This window comes from Dipteris shenzhenensis, chromosome 6, assembly GCF_047967505.1.
Source record: "Dipteris shenzhenensis isolate YYH24624 ecotype China chromosome 6, Dip_SZ_1.0, whole genome shotgun sequence".
NCBI classification, from domain to species: Eukaryota; Viridiplantae; Streptophyta; class Polypodiopsida; order Gleicheniales; family Dipteridaceae; genus Dipteris; species Dipteris shenzhenensis.
This window is the reverse complement of record NC_141601.1, coordinates 50,743,741-50,757,606: the sequence shown is the minus strand read 5'-3', so window position 1 is coordinate 50,757,606 and position 13,866 is coordinate 50,743,741. Positions and strand designations below refer to the sequence as shown.

At 40.9% G+C, this 13,866-nt stretch overlaps 1 long non-coding RNA gene across 3 annotated transcripts; it reads left to right on the top strand.

Moving 5' to 3' along the window:
- Window positions 1–449: 449 nt before the first annotated feature.
- LOC147901302 (uncharacterized) lies at window positions 450–1,879 on the top strand. Of its 3 annotated transcripts, none has more exons than XR_015541228.1 (3): window positions 450–669; window positions 1,601–1,672; window positions 1,761–1,879. It is a non-coding gene; the product is annotated as an uncharacterized LOC147901302 (long non-coding RNA). The 3 variants fall into 3 exon arrangements; XR_015541226.1 differs by lacking the exon at window positions 450–669 and adding an exon at window positions 942–1,202; XR_015541227.1 differs by lacking the exon at window positions 450–669 and adding an exon at window positions 942–1,514.
- Window positions 1,880–13,866: the final 11,987 nt, after the last annotated feature.

Sequence of the window (13,866 nt, the reverse complement as noted above, 5' to 3'; positions counted from 1 at the left end):
TTTTGTGTATTGGGACCACCATTGCATGGGAATATGGGTTAGAAGGACCACCATGTACAATGTACTTGAGACATATGACTAGTGTGCATGGTGGAAGGACGTATCTAATTTTTATGGAGGAATGGGGCTCTAATGTCCATTGGAGGAATGGAGCTCTAGTAAATATTACTCCTTGGATTAGAGAGATGAGAGATGAAGGACTCACAAGAGACATAAAAAAGGATTGAAGATATTGCATGTACTTACTCATGTTAGAGGGAATCTAATGTGAAAAGATCAAATGTGGATATGTTTTAAATATTAGGGAAGGACATTTTATACTTGGGACTAGTGACTAGTATGGGAGTTATGGAGGAATGCCAGGGCACTATGGCCTTGAGAAGGATGGCCCATTGATTACTTTGGGGAGCACATCTCCTTCCCCTCCACTTCATGATTTGGCCCCTCAATGGCCCAATCTTTGCGCAGGGAGACTCTTTTGTTTGGATGAACTCTCTTCTTCCTCGTTCCTCTAATGCCATGCTTACTTCTATCTCCATCCCCCACTAGCAGTTCCATAGCGCACTGAAGGGGAGCCCACTGAGGAGGTCGCTTTTCATCACTTACCAGTTTCGTAATTACCAGCAGGAGCAGAAAACTGTGTACTCAGCCAACTGCACAAAAAGCAAGGTAAGAGTCTTTAATAGATTGATTATTATCTTCGTTAGGACTTTCCTGAGTCAGAGACAAGTGTGCTTTCCCATGTCGTGTCTTTTGGCGATAATTTTCTGACACGAAAGTTACGATTGGGTTGAGACAAATTGGAGGATCAGTTAGAAGAGTTGTGTGAGTGCGATGGTCTTCTGAAGGAAGAACGAGATGACGAAGGGTTGGGCATAGAGAAACGACGAGGCCATGGAGGAACTACCCTTCAGTTTTTGGTGTCAACGTGCTCCTAACTTCACCTGTAAGCACATTGAGTACGAGGACTGTATTATCACTTGTATTGAACAACTCTTCGTGGTTGCAGTGGTGGTAGTCGTAGGCAACCAAGTATGCTGGTTGTGAGCATTCACGACAAAGCTGTGACCCCGCATAGCGACCGTAGCACAAGAATCTCTTGAGAGTGTGGATGTGGCCATATGGGTGCAACAGGGCTTGAGATAAGAGGAAAGGATGGGGGAGTGTTTTCTTGCAGGATAGCAAGTATCAGTAGAGGAACGGTGAGGTTGGCGTGACTCCTGAGTGGATTGCGTTGTGATGAAAAGTTGCCAGGATGGCGATAGAGCAGCCAGGAGACATATAGCGGTAGAGCAGCCAAGGATGAGATACTCATATGTTTGACGGAGTTTATCCCAAATCTGATGGGTTGTCATTAGAATGCGGACTGTTTGCTTCTGTGCGTTGTCCATACAAAGAAATAATTCCAGGCACGCGTTGAGATCTCATGACCTCCAATCAAGCATGGCCTGAGCATTTGAAAAAGTGCGAACCTGCCGGATTGGCTGGTGCATTGGGGTCATCCTGGCAATATGGTAAAAAAAGTTGCTGGACCTGTCGCTTCGAATATTGAATTCCACTTCAACATTTTTTGGCATTTCAAGCGATTGCGTTTGTGCAGGCGGTCGTGCTATTCGCAATGGGAGGCTATGGATCTTACCTGGGCTGGCAAATCTGCCTGTTTGATGATGTGGTAAGTTAGCAAATCTGTTAGGATGGAAATTGCCATGGCTGAATGATTGCAAGCAAGGATACTAATGCCCTGAGCATCTCCCTTGTAGGCAGTGAAAGCCTATGCTAAGGACTTGCACCCAAAGCTTCTGGCTGGCATGTTCTTCTTCTTCGCATTGGGCGCTACGGGCAGCATCCTTTCTCTCCTCACCTGAGGCAAGCCCATTTTTGAAAGGTAGAGATCTTGGACCCTCCTCTCTATCCAAGGTTTCTCGAGAATCATTGACTTCTAGGCCAATGCAATGTGGTGCGTTAGACTCTGAAATCTGCAATGTTTCGAAATGCAAGACTCAAGTACTAATGGTGATGCATGCGGTGACAGGTCTTGTGGGTCTCACTCTTCTCACTGCCCAGACAACCACGACTACCTTATTCGAAGTAACTACGCCTGCCTCTGTTCTGTATGCTTGAAAATCCAGCCATCAGGTCTTGCAAGGCATATACATGAATCTAAGGCCGAATTCTACTGTTCATATGTTTCTATATGTAGTAGATATAGCGTTCCTTTTCTAAGTGGATACAAATTCCTAAGCAATTTGTGGAGAGAAATGTAGGATGTGGTGTGTGAATCAGAGCTTGCAAAATCATAGTTGAAGATTTCTGACAGTGGGAAAAATTTATGTTTGCTGAAGCATCTTTGGCCTCCAAAATTTCTTTGGGAATTGTGCAGGGCAATCCGTTCTTTCCAACTTTACGTCTAATATTGCGTCTGTTTTCTGTAGGTTCTCAATGGCATCTTACGTTGCTACGGAGTGCTCATTTCCTTATTTGTCATCATAGCTGAGACGGAGTGGGAGAAAATCTTCAATTTCTAGAAAGAAAGTCCTTTATTTAAAAATATTGCATTGGTATAGCTTGTCGTTTGTAGCAATGTATGACATGCTACTGTTTCATTTCAAGTTTTAGCACATCAGCCCTCTGGTTCTCTTTCTGTGAAATACTGAGACTCCGAGTCCCTGAATGAGGCAATCTATCTAGACTCTTCCAAAAGGTTAAGATCGTGTCTAGGATACTATGCTCCCAAACAGAACTTGCCTATGTGTCGTGGATGATGTCAACAAAGTGGGGCATTTTACACTTTTAATTACAATCTTGTCTTCCCAAGGTTTTGGTGGCTGTTCCAGCTTCGTAACTTATTTTTTTAACTTTTGTGATTCAGTACCCTACCCTTCATTGTTTCCCACCCTCTCTTCTTCTTCCACTCTGTTTATTTTCTGCTGCGTGATCAATCTGCGTCTCAATTATATATTGAAATCTTGTGTTTTTTTTGGCTCCAGACAGCTATAATTAATCTCGAAGAAGGGAGTGAACTTCATTTAGTTGCCATGAATGGCAATAGAAAGCAGTGGCCATGCTTCTGGGGTTTCCTTATAATGCCAGGATTGTACAGCTTGTGCCTGACCATGCTCAACCTAAGGTGTCTAGCTCTTGTATTTGACCTGGATGAAACTCTGGTTGTTGCAAATACTATGCGTTCTTTTGAAGATCGTATAGAGGCTCTTGGTAGTAAAATGAAAGGCGAAACAGATCCACTGAAGTTTTCAGGCATGTCTGTAGAACTAAAGCGATATATACAAGATAGGACTGAGCAGGCTCACCCAATTGATGCAGTGGCGATTTGTCACTTCGATACAAGCCATTGGGATCCAAATCATCCCTCCTTCTCTGTGCTCGGGATCTCACCTGGGCACGGGGATGTGTGCCACTGGGTGTGAGCCGACGAGCACGTCTGGGTGCATGCATGAACACAAGCCCTTGCATCTGAGAAACCGCACCTCAACCAACTTAGCGAATACGATTGCAGCCTGCAGCTACAAGGTATCTACTCATGTACACTTGAATGGACCTTGAACCTACGTTTATAGATATCTAAGTAAAATTGCAGTCTGCGGCTGCAAGGTATCTACTCATGTACACTTGAATGGACCGTGAACCTACGCTTATAGATATCTAAGTATCCGTTCCACCTACGTGATCATAGCACGTCGTACTTAGATCAATGCGTCAATCTGGCGTGTTTATTACAGAGTTACAGTCATTTAAATAAAGCTGAAGCATGTTCTTGTGTATGCTTTCAAGTAGTCCCATAAGACAAACGGTTTCGCAACACTTTTTTTCCGCTCAGCTTTAGTGTTTGTTCCCCATACATTGAAAAATGGAAAATTCCCATGTTGTTGGAAGAGAAGAGGGGCAAAAAGGAAGAGGGAAAGGGCGAAGGGATAAAGAGGGAAGGGAGGAGTTTCAATTAAGAGGGACCACTTAAGAAGGGGGCATTAAGAAAGAAGGCAAGTACTAAAGGGGGAGGGGTAATGGGGACCATTTTAAGGAGGCTTTAAAGAACAAGGCAAGTACTAAAGGGGAAGGGGTAAGAGGAACCATTTATTATATTTAAGTTAGCAATTTGTATGCTCTTCCACTCTATAGCTTAGTAGTAGGGCTCACATGTGGGAAAGACAAGATTGTGGGTTCTAATCCTACCCTCTTAATTAAAAATGTGCACTCTTCTTAGGCATAGCTTAAAATAATTTAGTTGACCCCAATAAATCAATCAACAAGCATAGGTTAATTAACCTCTATGGTCTAATACAAATAGGAATATAGTAAAGTTGAGTCGGAAAGTTCTTTTATGTGCCCATGGCCGGTAAGGAGGACTAACAACTTGGGTGGTTTTTTTACTTTTTATGAGGAATATCCCAAGGAGTAGTGTGCTTGCTATTTGGAAGCCAAATGTGTAAGGTCTTCAAGGCTCGAAAATATGTGAGGGAAAATAATGTAGGTGAGGCTAAGTCACGTTAGAGTCACTAATAGGCATTAGATTTTAGGCTAATTTGGGTTAGGGTGAGTGCTGAAGAGTGTTACGGGTAATCATACCACGTGTCAGAACATACTAGTGTAATCATTGTGGACACCATTGTCAACATACCATGTGTAATCATACGAGTGTAATCATACCAAATGTCAGAACATAATAGTATAATCATCGTGAACACCATTGTGAACATACTAGTGTAATCATCGTGGTCCATCTCAACATCTCCAAGGTACAACGCATTGATACTAAGAACCTGATATGTGACGAGGTTGATAGGGGTTGATCAGCAACAAGGGCATCTTAACCTAATAGTGATTGTATTCTATAGATGCCCACACCCAAGCCCATGAAATCTATCCCATCAAAGTCCATCGTACACAAAGTACAGGACGTCTAGTGAACAAACTCAGGTGTTGTAGTAGAAATCCTAGGTCATCCCAAAAATTGTGCCACAAGCTGTGGATACAAGCATATGTACGGCTCCAATAATGTTGCCATATTGCCACCATGCTGCTTGAAATGAAGGACCCACATGTAAAAGTGCTTTGCCTTATGCTCTACAATCCTATGCCTAATGCTCTCCTCATCCACACAAGCCTATGTTTCCTCAAGACAAGTTTGAGTATCACGCAAGAGAACTTGTGTTTCACTCAACTCTACCCTTAATCTTGCACTAGTAGGCATCAACTCATGCATATCCATAGTAGGTGATGGTGCCTATGCATATATAATGTGCACATGCTATAAGTCTAAATTCTAGCTTAATGCATCTAAAGAAATAAGAAAATGAATAAGTGGCACATACCATAATAGGAGCAATGGTTGCAAATGATGAGCTAACAACATGAGGCACATCTGAGCCACTAGTAGAGGGTATTGATGAAGATGTCTACATGACAATAACAAAATAAATAAGAACTATAAACTTCAATGTATAACTTAAAAAAACAAACAACATTTGAAAAGATACATACCATGCCAATGGGAGTCTTTGATCGTGACATAGTGCTTAAGCACATGCTGAATGGATTCAGCAACAAGTGACCTCACACCCAATGTGATGTGAGACCCTACCCCCTGGGCCCTATATAGAAGAGGATGGAACAAAGCTGTCTCAAACATCTAGCCCACCAACACCACGTACAATGGATCCTTTGCATTGTTGGTCTTGCATCCTCTCACTACCACTTCCACTACTAGGCCGCACATTAAAATAATCGACCTTATGTCCCAATACAAACTTGGCATACAACTGCATCTCAAAGTATGATGGGATTTGACAATTATTAGGCATTTTTTCATTATTAGTAGCCACACATTGATTGTAGATATGTCTTGGGGGTTCACTTATAAATATGTAAGCATAGGATGTGGGTTCAAAAGAAGATATTTTTTAAATCCCCTTCTCTCACACATTTCACATACAGAAGGGTATCATATAAAGGGGATATTCATAGATTGAATAGAAAGAGGGTGTGTTTTATTCATAGTAAATTTATAGATAAGGGGTTTTACAACAGATAGGGCTTGAACACACGTGATATATAGAGATTATACACAGTGACCCCCACATTGACTGCCATCTCAAGTCCTCAATCGAGATCAATTTTTCCACATTAGTGAAATCCCTTGATCGAGGTATATTTGTCTCACTTGCCATGTTCCAATTGGCTACAAGAGGTCCACATGACATATACATTAATCGAGGTTTTTTTTTCCACCTCTACATACCTTGATCGATGTATGTGACACCTAGGCTACTACCTTTGCATGCCACAATCAAATAGCATGTCATGTTCTGAATACCTTGATTGAGGTATTAGATTACTGACATGGCCAGCATCAGAAATACCTTGACTAAGGTATTCTGATCACCAAACCTCCAATGAACACCATTTATCACCATTAGATTGGTTCAGATACCTAGAAAGGGGTATGCCTGCCCGTTGCTTGACTTTGGGAATCTTTTGTTTTTCTATAAGCCCAGGGTGTCACCCTTGGCACAAAGTGGACCAAAAGTGGACACCCTTACCTTGTAACCACCCTACTCCAAAAAAGTACATAGAAGACAAAGTATTCCAACAAAGTATTAAAACAAAGCATTCAACCTCATCAAAGTATTCCAGCATTGAAATTATTCACTAATCATTCCAACAAATGATTCTTACATTTGAACATGCAAAGTGTTCCAACATTGGAGGTATTCGCTGATCATTGCCATCTCCGCCTATTGCTCCCTCATCACCATATTTTTAGCTACCCTTTTCCTCACCACCTGAAACATTTGAAGTTGACCTACGTATGGCATATAAAAGAAAATTATAAATGAAGCAGCATATCATTTGAGGTAAAGATAGTATATGTATTGAGACGAAAGAAATAAATAGAAACTTAATTACCTCATTGCTTGTCCCCCATCCAACTCCACACCCTTAGACTCTACATATGCAAGGGAAAAATATGAAAATTTCATGGCCCCATCCCACAAAATATAAGGTATGTACCTTGAAAAATATGCAAGATTTTAAGATTTGTACATATTTTTCATAATATGTGAGGCCCAAGGGGGGGGTTCTTTTGGATGAGGGTACACTAAAATATGAAAACCCATCTCCTTTCAAATTAATGTAACTTTTTCATTTGTTACCAAAATTTCAAGATGTAAAGACATATTTGAAGATCTTTTAGTATAGAACACAACCATATTAACTTAAATAATTTCTACGCATGGCATATTGTTAAATTCATCTCATACTCAACATTTTGATAGGTTTTCTTACTAAAGGGAGTTGGAACCCTAGATCCTAGGCTTCCTTGTGTTTATGTAGCAATTGATTCTTCTCTCAAGTCGACCCTGCTTTTCCTCTATGAGTTGTTTAATCTAAGTCTGCAATCTTGTCCCCTTAATATGCATATGCTATGTAAACTTCTTATGACCTTCCCTATAGCTCTTATAGGCATCCCTCTTTTTGTTTCTAATTCTTCTAGCAACATCTACTCATGCTGAGATTTTAAACTTTGCTGATGAGAAATGTGGTCAAAACATTAACAAAAGATACAATTTGACTTATTGCCCAATCCACCTGTTGCTTAGAAATTGCTTGAGTTTCCCCTGATGCTAAAGGCATACTCTGAAAATTCACCTTATGAAGATTCAAAATTGGAATTGATTGATGCTGCACTTCTTCTCTTCTTGGTGATGGGATTGAGATAAAATGTTGGCACTTCATTGTCTGCTCTTGTCCCATTATTCCCATAGGTTTCTCTTCAATTGGGTTGGCATTCTCTTTGTCATTCCCTTGCTCTAAGAATAACGCGTCCTTCTCTTTGGTCGGTGACTCTGGGATTTCCATCTCCTTATCCTCCTTGGTTTTTGATTTGGCATTCCGTTCTTTGAATCTCAATGGCATTAATCTTCTTGTAGGGTACTAACTCTGGGGTGGAGATGGAAACACATCTTCAACAATTTTAACCCTCTTGTAGGACTCATCAATGTCCCTATCTGTCTATCCAATTTCTTTCAACATGGCCCTTTCCTGTTCTATGAGTAGTATTCTTTTTTATTTGGTTGCATTATTTGCTTCCTTTAAAGGTCGTTAACGACCGTGTTACTATATCTACATACTCAAAAAGTCTAGCCAGCATTTGTCTGAGCTTTGACTGTGCAACACTTCTACATTTTTTCTTATCCAAAACTGCCCATTATTCTAGCATGCACCCACCTAGTTGTATTTACATCCACTTTCTGCTGAAAGAACAAGTGAGTAATTGGCTCGTAATTGGATTTTGACATGTAGTAGTTAGTAAGAAACATCATGCACTCCAAAAACCATAAAAATTGCTTCTGTCTCACTGTGTTTCTGCAACGTTTAATCATTTAATAGAATTTGGTTGTCTGGGGCATTTCAGATTCTGCAACCATATGCTATGAAGTGCATTTAAATTTTGACTTTGTAGGTGCCTCTAGATACCATGGTAAGTTGAATACTTGGGACACCACCCACTCAGTCACTCAAACTCCTGGTGCTACATAACCCCCCAATTCTTGTGAGAAAACTACTTATTAGGCTGCATATTGATGTACCAATTCCACCAATGGCAATTGTGGTAGCCCTCTAGCTCAATTTTCTTTAACCAGACTAAATTTTTTGATACATCATCATCTAGATAAAATTTAAAATCCATAAATAGAGACGATTTGATGACAGCATACTAACTTGCTTTGCCCGCTTCAAGTCCAACTCTACTACTTGCTCCTCTAGCTTCTGGGATTTGGAATGCAATGTTCTAAATGTTCTAAAATACACCTTTCTTTTTCCCATACTTTTTGATGACTGCGTCTAAGAATCTGAGTCAGCTTGGGCTTGCAAAGTGGCATTTGCGGTGTCTACTATAGGCAATGGTCTATTTGTGCATAGGAGGCCTTGCATGTTGAGTTTGAATCCGTGAAGTCGATTGTACACATGTCTCCACCGATTTATAGTACTGAGATGATGGTGAACTAATACAGGGAGTCAATCGTGTGATATTTAAGCCATCCCTTCAATTTGACCCACACGTGCAAACTGTCACTCCACTAAATATAGGCCACTACATTCTGTGTATTATACCCGGATAATGCCCCAACTAGGATTTTTAATTTTGGATCCTTGGACTGTAAGCTGATGGTTCACATATTCATTTAAATGGCTTCATGTGAAATCCATTAACTGGTGTTGGTAACCCAATTCCATGTAGACCCATGACGATCCCGTCTACTGGGCTACTAGGTGAAACGGTCCCAAAAAATCCAAGTCCCACTTTTGAAAAGGCTCCAATAGAAGAATTGGGTTCAAAGGCATCTTGTCTGTATTTACTGGATGTTCAAAGGCATCCTGTCAGTATTTACTGGATGTTCAAAGGCATCTTGTCTGTATTTACTGGATGTTCAAAGGCATCCTGTCAGTATTTACTAGATGTTCAAAGGCATCCTGTCAGTATTTACTACTTTGCGAATTCATGTGCATCTTGGCCACCACAAGCTTGCTTGGAAGACCTTCTTCATTGTAATCTCTCCTGCAAAATGACCACCAAATACCCCTTGATGTGCTTCTATTAGCACTGCATTCTGTTCATGTTTCGAAACACACCAATAATGTAACATACCAGCAATTGCCACAAACGATTGGCTCTTCAGTGCCAAACTTTGGACTTACAACATGGCATCTCAAAGACATATTCTGATGAGAATCCAATAAAATTCCCACTCAAATAAAATATGGGACTTAAGGAGGAGCATGAGAATGCACTATACTGACTCTACTAACAATAACACCATTAGAATTTTACATCAACCCTTGCTAACACCTTCTTCCTACTAACTTACACCGTAGATTTTTCTCTTTCTTCCTCTTTCTTTGAAAGGTCATAAGTACTCAGCTATAGTCCATCCACCCAATGTCTAGCCATTGCAATCACTCATGCCAAGCAGTGCCAATTATAGTGAATCTCCATCCTTTAGCAACTATTTCTCAACAAAGGATCCAGTGAAGACCTATGAAGCACTACAAACGGGATAATTTCACACGTGCACACAAGGAATGATCTTCCTTGACAATGCTCCAACATATTCTCCTCCTCCCCCTTTCCACTTTCCTCTCCCCTCTCTCTTATTCTCGTTTTGGATTCACAAACACAACAAGCTGGGAGTCACTAGAGTGACAATAGTGGATGGCATTTGCATCCATTTCTCTCAATTTAGAGTAGCTTAGAGGAGTACTCCATCGGTGTTTGTGTAAGATCCCCATGACACATGAGTTGATTTTTATAGCACCTTGATTGATGTCATGTGGTGGAGATACTATTAGATTCATGCTTGTTAGAGGTGTAGCCAAATTTAGCGAATGCTGGATATAGCGACACTTTGCTAATGCTAGTGATGTGGTTTTTGATGTGAAAGCATGCAATGTGTCAAGAGCTTCATACTTGTACTTGATGGCTTCTTGATTGGACATTCTATGCTCTAGTTACAATAGGATTTCATTGGCTTGCCATTACTTTGCGGCATCTCGGTTATATTTGGGTGAGCAGATGGCAAATTTTATAGCATTTTCCATGGATGCTATGGTGCATAGAGACTTCATGTGCAAGGGAAAGGTTTGCTTGATGTCAAAAAGGCCTCGACGTTGTAGAGGTCACTTGTTAGTAGAGGTCATTGAATCCGATATTATATTGTGATTGGCACCTTTTGGCATGGGCTACATGCTCATTTTAGAGGTGTTATAGTTTCAGAAGGATGCTATGCTTTCCACCATGGCATCGATTTTGATATAACTTCTTGGATAGTAAAGTGTGATCACTTGGTGCTAGTATGATTCATGAGGATGTATGATGGCCTTGACTAGCCAAACCTTAATTTTATTTTCTTTATGGTGTTATTCAGTTTTTGCAATTCATGAAAGGTGGAATCTACTAAGATATGGGCACATTCTGTGATACATGGGGTTATGATGCTACACTATTTCAAAGAGATGTTCCATATTGGTGTTCATATATTATTGATGATTGGATACTTAATTACAGGAAGACCCCCGCTAGAATTGCGACCAGTTGAAGACAGAAAACTCATAATCAAATATGCACCATATCAACTCATAGCCGGCCAACTCTATAAAATGTGAAAAAATCACATCTTGCATAGATTCATCATGTCACATGAAATCCCACTCATCATCCATGAAGCGCATGAAGGAATTTCAAAGGACACTTTGCAAGGGAAACAACATCAAGAGAATCCTCTTAGGAGGATATTGGTGGCCAACCCTTTGGACAGATGCTTATGACTATACCAAAAGATGTGACATATGTTAAAGAAACATCAAACCCCAACACAAGGATTTCAACCCCCTAACAACTACCACTTCAACAACCATTTGAAAAATGGGGGATCGACTTCGTGGGACCCATATATCCAATCGCAAAGGGAACACAAGCACGCTACATCATTGTGACCATCGAGTACTTCACAAAGTGGGCTGAAGCTACAGCAATAAGAAAAGCGGATGCCAGAAGCATAGCAAAGTTCTTGTATGAAAGTGTCATTACACGATTTGGATGCCCCATTGAAATTGTGTCAGATAGAGGAACACATTTTGTCAATGAAGTAATCCAAGAACTTTTGTCTAGCTTTATGGTGATCCACAGAAAAACACACCTTACTATCCCCAAGGCAATGGACAAGCAGAGGCGACCAACAAGATAATATGCAGTGTCCCCACCAAAATAATGGAGCCCAAGAGATCTGAATAGGCAAAAAGATAAATGCATCCTTATGGGCACATCAAACCACATTAAAGGTTAGTACAGGATTTACACCCTTTCAATTCGTGTACGGCCTTGAAGTAGTGGTCCCACTACAATTTGTCATACCAAGCTTAAGCATATAGCAGCGCAAGAATGCATGGGTGACCATGAGTCCCTCAAAGAAAGACTCTATTAGCTAGAAAAGCGGCCTACCATGCCATGAAAGCAAAAAAATGAAGAAGGAAGGCATGGCTTGACAGGAACCTTAAAGATAAAGAGATCAAGGAAGGTGACCTAGTTTTGCTCTACAATGCCAAAGTTCACAAGGGCAAACTGAAATATCTAGGTCAAGGACCTTATAGAGTCAAAACGAAGAACCCCATTGGATCTGTGCTATTGGAGACATTGGATGGAGTCTAATTCAACACAACAATAAATGGGAGCCAACTGAAGCACTACTACATCAGCACACAAGCCATCCCTAACAATAATGAAGATTTGGGAGCCCTAGGTCTTCCATAGTTAGTCTTAGATTATATCACGAGCACTCACTCGCATATGTATGCATCTTGCTGCCCACATGGCAACCTCAGTCCATCCCCCTACAAATGCATTTACCTGCAACATAATGCAAGTATCAAGCCTCTTAGCTCTTAATTGGAGGCTTATAAGTGGGACATTGACTATACTTCAACACCTCTCAATAGCACACTGTGGTCGGATACACACTTGGTCAAAGAACCATTCCATCAGCTCCTTCGTACAAGCTCTCACATCCAGTCGGGGATGTCTTCATCATCTAGTCATGTATGGTACTTCTCCAAATAATTCACAAACAACCAGAGCCAATCTGGAACACCAATACTCTCTCTCCTCCAAGTCATGAATCTCTAAAGTCTTTAGAATAACCAGGCATAACCAAGAACCCACAAGTCCATCTAGTGGTCCTCTTAGAAGATACGAGAACCGACCAAACCCTGTCGAGTAACAAAGATCCTCACTCTTTCAACTCGTCCACTGGCACCATCTGCGTCTTCATCCTCGGTTTCCACAATGAGGTCCCTGTGGCTCATCCAAGTTGATCTCAACTAGTAAGAATCCCTCCAACCAACCTTGCGACAATATTGTCACCCATTGGTTCTCCATGGGCACGATCATCTTTCCTTGATCTCCCAAATTGTGTTGGCCATATCTTCACCATAAAGGCAAGGCTGACACCACTTGCAAAGTGTCTTTGGAGGGACTTCCATGATCATAATCATAGTAGATAGGGATACTAAAGCTTACCATGTACGGTTACACGTGGATGTTGTGGGTGCCTCTGGGAGGAACTTGACTTGTTTTCAAAGCCACTTACTGGATGAGTAGATCCAACGGTATGTATATCGTCTTTGCATTCGTGCAGACTTCAATAGCTTGTATTGGACGCAGTGTTTGTCTTTTCTTTCTCAAGTATTGAGAGATTGAAGGGTGAAAGCCTTCTTGGCAAACAAAAGGGTAAGTCTTGTTACCAAGGACATCAATGCTTGCTGCTTGAATTCTGTCTAAGGTCGTTGATGACCACTTCGAGGAGCGTGAGTTACTGACGTGGAGAGGTGTTACGTAGATTTCTTTGAGACCCAATTGCAAGATGCTAGGAGTAGAAGAGGGTGAGCATATTGAAGCCTTTATGATGGAGACGGGAGCACCAAAATCAAGAGAGTTTGTTGTTACCAATGGGTTACTTAGATAAGAAGTCATTTGGAGCTTGTGTATAGAGATTGCTAGAGAGTGATCCAAGATTTCTTAAATTGCATTTTGTGATGGGTTTCTATGTGGAGCAACCACACAGATCTCTTGCTCTACTACTTGGTTGTGGATAGTGCCATAGGGATGATGAGTTGAAACAAACCTTGGAACCAACAGTCGAGGTAAGTAGAAGGCTTTATCTTGTTTATGGTTTTAAAATTTGAGACAACAAAAATATAAGGCTTGTGGATTCCCGAGGCCCCACAGGTCATAAAAGCTCATCATTGAATCTAGAAAGGCTACGCTGCTTTTAGTAACATTCGGACAACTCTTAA